The sequence below is a fragment of the Linepithema humile genome, chromosome 5 (assembly GCF_040581485.1).
Source record: "Linepithema humile isolate Giens D197 chromosome 5, Lhum_UNIL_v1.0, whole genome shotgun sequence".
In the NCBI taxonomy this organism is placed as follows: Eukaryota; Metazoa; Arthropoda; class Insecta; order Hymenoptera; family Formicidae; genus Linepithema; species Linepithema humile.
In genome coordinates, this window is record NC_090132.1 from 4,133,704 (window position 1) to 4,140,178 (window position 6,475).

At 31.1% G+C, this 6,475-nt stretch overlaps 1 protein-coding gene across 3 annotated transcripts in view; it reads right to left on the reverse strand.

Moving 5' to 3' along the window:
• Positions 1–6,475, reverse strand: part of LOC105675373 (Cyclin-dependent kinase 4) — a 135,308-nt gene that overhangs the window by 16,349 nt on the left and 112,484 nt on the right. The window lies entirely within an intron of this gene.

Consider the following 6,475-nt stretch of genomic DNA (forward strand, 5'->3'; position numbering starts at 1 on the left):
TCAGGATTAAATTAAAACGCGTGAAAGACATTCCCTCGTTATTTAACCTTTGCATTCTTGTTTTATGATAATTATTTTTTTATTTATTTATCTTTAATAAAATTTATGTGATATTTATAATTAATTCTAGAATCGTATTTGTTTGTTATTATTATATCGATAAATAAACCATAGAAACCATTCGTTTATTATTCATTAAGGAAATCGTGTAGAGTAATTAAGGCAACGCGAGAATTCTAGTGAGTCCCTTAGCCTCTTTTGTAGCAATGGATGGTGCGATGCGTGACACATTCCACGGAGAAAATACGACACGACCCTTGGAAATAGAAAGGGATTGAGTTCCATTATATGCTGCATAACAAGAACCCGGTGCACCGACAAAGTAGCTTGTATTTTTTTTTCTTGTAACGGTGAGCGCTAGGCTCTCATTAAATTCAAGCTGCTTAGAAACAAAACACATATTTCACTTCTGTATTATTTCTGAGAATAAATAATGGAATGTAAATTTATGTACCTCGATTTTCAGAATAAATTTTTAATCTAATCTCCAGGGCATCTTATCATCTATTTCACCAATTTTGATAACTTTATTGGAAGGAATTAATTAATATGCACGAGCAAAGAATTATATATATATAAATGATATTTCTTATCAATATAGATCATGTTTGAAATATTCTATTTACGATTCACAATCAGACAAATTAATGTTGGACGTTTATGCAATAATAAATAAATGTAAAATTATATTAGAGGCTTTCAAACAAAAATAATCAAGAACATAAATGCCAGGAGTGTCTTAACGTTGCACTAAGAACACCTGGACGCCGTCTACACCTGGTTGCTCATAGAGCTCCTTTCATCGTATTTTGGTGTGGTATTTCGAGAGGGACAGAGAAAGCACAATGAAGCAACTGTATGTAGCTCTGGGAATATGCCGATATGCACTTCTTGTCGATAGCGCTGCAATATCGCCCTAATATATTTTTATTTTTTATCTCGCGCGAATAATAACTATCGAGTTATTCTAAATAATACTAGAAATGACGCGTTAAAAGTATAAAATCTCGATATTTCAGTAAATTGGCTAAAAAATAAGCTGGTTGTACAGATTAATTGAAGGCACACCAGGTAGAAGCGTAATAAAAAAAGAATTTGCTGACTAAAGTTCGATAGTGTGTAGCTTGACGGATTTTTCTACGCTTCTAACTAATTATTATTGCAGTGTATTAAATAACATTGCGGAGGCGTAATTGAAGAGGAGAAATCAATCGTCTCACGAAACCGGACACAAGGTTATTAACAAACGCGTGGTCTAGCACTCACTTCTCGCGTGATCTTACACGCTCGTTTCGCCTGTATACACCAATTTGACGCGAGACCGAACGTGCTCGTCGGCACTGCCGGTGTTTTCCTATGCAACGTACGCGAATGAGAGGCGGTTAGAGAACCGTGACTCCTCTATTTTCATTCCAGCGCCGACTGAACAATGGGGGATCTAAATTGGGCAAAAACCAGTCCGGCGTCTAGTTTGGTGAGGTCGGAGGCATTCTGGTGCACAGTTGGGACCAGGAGTAGCGCCCAGGAGGGTAGCATGACGCGGTGGAGTGAGAGGGAGAAGAGAGGCGCGTCGATAGTCCCACAATGCGCGGTCTGGTCGCACAAAGCGAACCGGGAGGGATTCGCGATCGATCCGGTGGGGACCGTTCCGATGTCCCCCACCGGACCCACGGACGACGACATCTTTGCGGATGAAAGTGGCAATTAACAGCGGTGGCGAAGGAATGTTCCATTCCCATGTCGTTCCGGCGCCCGGCTGGTTCGTCGCACCCTCGATCGGCCAGTTATGACACGCGAATTTCGCCTTATTTCTTATTTTCGCGGAGCTACACGATTTTTTTTTTCCCGCGATATCGTTCGTCGCTTCTCGTCGTTTTTCAACTCGCGCCTCGTGCGGTTGTTCCTGGAAGAGTATGGGGGTTGGTCAACGTTTAGGGTTGGACGTGTTGGAATGCGGTCTTTCGGAAGGGCCGGTCGAACGCGAGCTATATGTGTCGGGAACAACGGATATCTTCGCGACGAGATTATTCGCCAAGTCGATTATGTCAGATGAGATAGGTGGTAATTTCTAAAATTGATACGTTACTCAAGAGGAATTCGTAAATTACTGTTTAACGTTGATGACATTGAAGATTGATGAGCTAATTTTAAATCGAGCAAATTGAGAGAAATGCACTTATACATTTATGATTAAAATAGAGAAAATCTCTGAATCTGGATCGTCACTTCAATTTTGCACTATATAGTTTGTAATATAACTTTGTAATAATTCAGATTTTTATTCTTTTGGAAAATGTAAACATTTAATTAATTAAAATAGCGAGAAGATATTTATCACTATTTCAATTAATTAATTCTTTAAAATGTATATAATACAAAATGAAAACTTTTAATTTATTAAAACAAGAGTTGATTTTTTAATTTTATCTTGCAATCAATTTGACGTACTTTTATCTTCGAACTTGATTTTATTTTAAAGGCTACCAATTATCGATATCCAACAAGATTGCATCCTTTTATGGTCTATTCTTTCTTTTTCTTCTAATTCTTTTTTTTAACGGCAACTTTGGTTGTCTGTCTTGTATCTACACACACTCATCTCTTTTTTTTTCATTTCTTGTATTCTATCAGAGTTCGTTTTAGTTACTATTGATAATACAATATTGAAAACAGTGATAGTAATTGTGCGCCTAACATAAACGATACACGTTCACGCTTATTTCAGTTCAATCGAACATAATAAGTCCGACTAACCCTTTACGATTTACTATATTAATTTTGTAAGTTAGATTATTTGATAGCTATTTATAGTAAAAATTTTCTAATAAAATTATTTATCATACCTGCGATTTTAGAATAAACTTTAATGAAATATTGATGAGCTTATTTACAAAAAATTTTAGCAAATCTATTCAAGCATTATTTGCATAGTAATATAGAAATTATATTACTATTCTTGTAATATATTCTTATGACACAATATAAATAATAAAAAATAAAATTTATAAATATATTTATCAAGCATAAATTAATAGCATCCGTATGCTCATTCAACGTATCCATTGATGGTAGACAAGTGGTTCAAGTTATCTTTTACCGAGCTATTCTAGTGTGTGGAACATATAATTGTACCAATATATGATAAATAATAAAAAAACTACATTTTTGCGTGCTCTGAAATAAATAGTTAAAACCGCGTTGCTTAATTTTATATTTAAATATATTAACATAATATTATAATTCAGGATTTTTTATTTATTAAATATATTTCTTTACCGTAATTATAATATCGTAATTTATTCAATATCTATAAGATTAGTATAAATCTGTTTTCACATATAAAATGTATTTTATTTATTAATAATAAAGTACCTTTAATTATTTTTTTGTTTTTACTATGAAGTAGAGTGAAATCAAGACTCTAAGCAATCTTGTTACCAGCAGTTAATAATTATCTGTATCTGAATTATACATGTGAGTTAAAATAACTATCATTACCAGCGTATTATAATAAAAGTAGTAAAGCATAGTTTTGCACGTACTATGATTAAATATGATTAAATTAAGCTGTAATGTATATACTGCATAATTATTAGAAATATTATATTTTATTTAGTTTAAAATCGCGCACATCTTCCAACAGAAACAATACGAATGCAATAAATGTATATAATTGAAATACTGACATAAATAAATATTTAATATACATACATGAGGAAAATTCCACTCCCCCAAAGACAATTTTCTTCCTATTCTATTCTTTGTTCCCGGATGAGAATCAGTTACTGACCGCGTAATTTCATGCATACTTGGCCAAGGGGTTACCCGTTACATAGAAATGCAATTTTAATTCTTCGTGCGCCGTATATTGCAATGCGGACAATCCCATCAAAGTTCGTGTGGTGGCTTATAGAAACGGGTGTGCCGATACGTGAGGTCAATCGAGAAACAGATCCTGGCTAATGACGAAGGAGAAATGCTTTTCTATTGTTTGAGATAAACATTTTTAACTCATTTAAAACTTGATTTTTCCATTACAGATTTCGTATTATATAATTTTTGCACAATAAATATAATTCTTTCTATGTAAAAATCTTTCAATGTGTTTTTGTTTTAAATAATAAATCATGTTTTTGTTCAAAAAAATTGATTCTAAAAATTTATAATTAAAAAAATAATAAAAATTATTTTGAGACACCTTGTATAATACATAATATAGCCTTGTAAATATATGTTGCTCTTATACTATCTATTTAAATTACGTACAAGCTATTAGCGATGATATTGTGTGCTGAAAATTTATATTATTAAATTTTCGAGGCAATTCATATTCATTTCAATTTACTTTTGCCATGTTAAAAAGAGGATAAAAGGAAATGAAGAAAAATGATGATAAAGAAATATAATAGTACAGCAACGCAAATGTGCACATATCAGCCGGTGAAAGAATGATGCAGAACAACCAGAAAGCAAAGGAGCCGTACGCGGCGTACGTCTCTCAGCTGTCAAGCTTTCACAAATTAGCTACGAGTTAGAAAAGCAGGCCAGTTCAGTCTACATATAAAAGCAATATTTTGAAATAATTCTATTTTTAAAAGATTATATCAATAATTCTATTTTTATCAAATTATATGAATAAAATATTAATTGAAATATATAATTCTTTAAAATTAAATATATTGCTGTTTTATGTAAAATTATGTATAAAAATTTTTATTATTATAAAATTAGATATAAATATTCACATTTTTAAAATGCACATTTTTAATATTTGATATCAAAAACTCGTTAAATATTTTTAACCAAATTAGGCAAAGACAGGTGAAAGGAATACGAATTACAATCCTACGCCTTTGCATTCATCGCGATGTTTCACAAGATTCCTTACAGTTGCTAATAATATCTCTAAAATCGCACAAAAAGAACCAATATTTTACCTGTCTGCATTTTTGGGGAATACCATTTATCTTTACATTTATTTCCTATTTAGTTGAAATGTAAATTATTAATAATTTAAATGAATTAAAATAATTTAAACTAATATTAACTTAAGTAATATAATTAAATATGTATAATTAAACAAAGTAATCAAATTAATATCTTTTCAATCTCTAATTTACATTAATGTTAAACAATTTACATAACGAGTTTATCATGGCAACAATCACATACGATTAAAGCAGTGCCTTCAAGTTTCAAAGCGTAAAAAAATGGAGTAATGGATATGGGCACGCGAGTTATCATAACAACGGGAGAAAGAGTAAGGCATCGGTACATCTTCTGTTTACTCAAAGCAGAAAAATATGCTTGTGCGTGCACAATGTACTCGGGAGTTTCAGTTATAGCGAACTGACCAATTCTGAATTAAGTACGTTACATTCATTAATAAAATAAAACGTATATACATAGATTATGTGTGCATTTCTTATATTTTATGCGGCGGGATAAAATCGAAAGAAGTGGACTATACAACGTACTGACCAACATATTAATCGAGACGTGCGCGTAATTTTTACATTTATATTCTACTAATTGTTAATTTTATAATATTTTATTATTTGTAAATTCACTTTATTATGTTTTACTCGTTTATTTTCTCGATAAGAGATAACACCTTTCTTATTTTAAGATTATTTAAACATCGAACTTTAATAAAATTGGAAAGATTAACACATATTCATCAATGTTTATTTATTAATTATAAATTTTTGTAATAATAGAAGTTTATTAAAGATTTTACTTTTTTTGCAATAAATAATTAAAATTGCAGTGTTGAATTATTTATTAGTTTTTATTATAATACAAAAAAAAATCTAAAGTCAGAACAATAAGAATGGAGGGCTAATTTAGAAAATGAGGGTTAATTTAGAAGATTTAAAAATTTTCATAATATTGCAAGAAAGAAGTACACTAATGACATCTCGGTACAAGCGAGGCTCCCATGCTCACGATGCATTTACTGAGTTCCGTTAAGTGCACATGTGCGCGACTTTACGTACACCAAATGGTTTTTAATTTATTTAATTACTTCTGTGTATCAAATGTTTCAACAGGTTTTTTTTTTTAATGAGTTCAAAGTATAATAAATTGTATTTTTCAAAAAAATCACTTGATTTTGAAAATCTAAATAAAATATGAACAAAATTAATAGAAATTGTGAAATTATACGATAACTGTTGTTGATAGCATAATTAAGTGCCTATATATCAGAAGAAATCATCAAATGCCACACGCGACATCACGCTTATTTCATTTTCTTCAGCAATTACACACATAAATGAAATGACCAGCTGTAAAGCATGCATCATGCCATGAAATATAGCAGCGCAAGTATGCACTTAATAATTCTTAATGACAGCAATTAAAAATCTACATGAGAAAAATGATTTAGTGTTGACAATCGTAAGAAAATTAA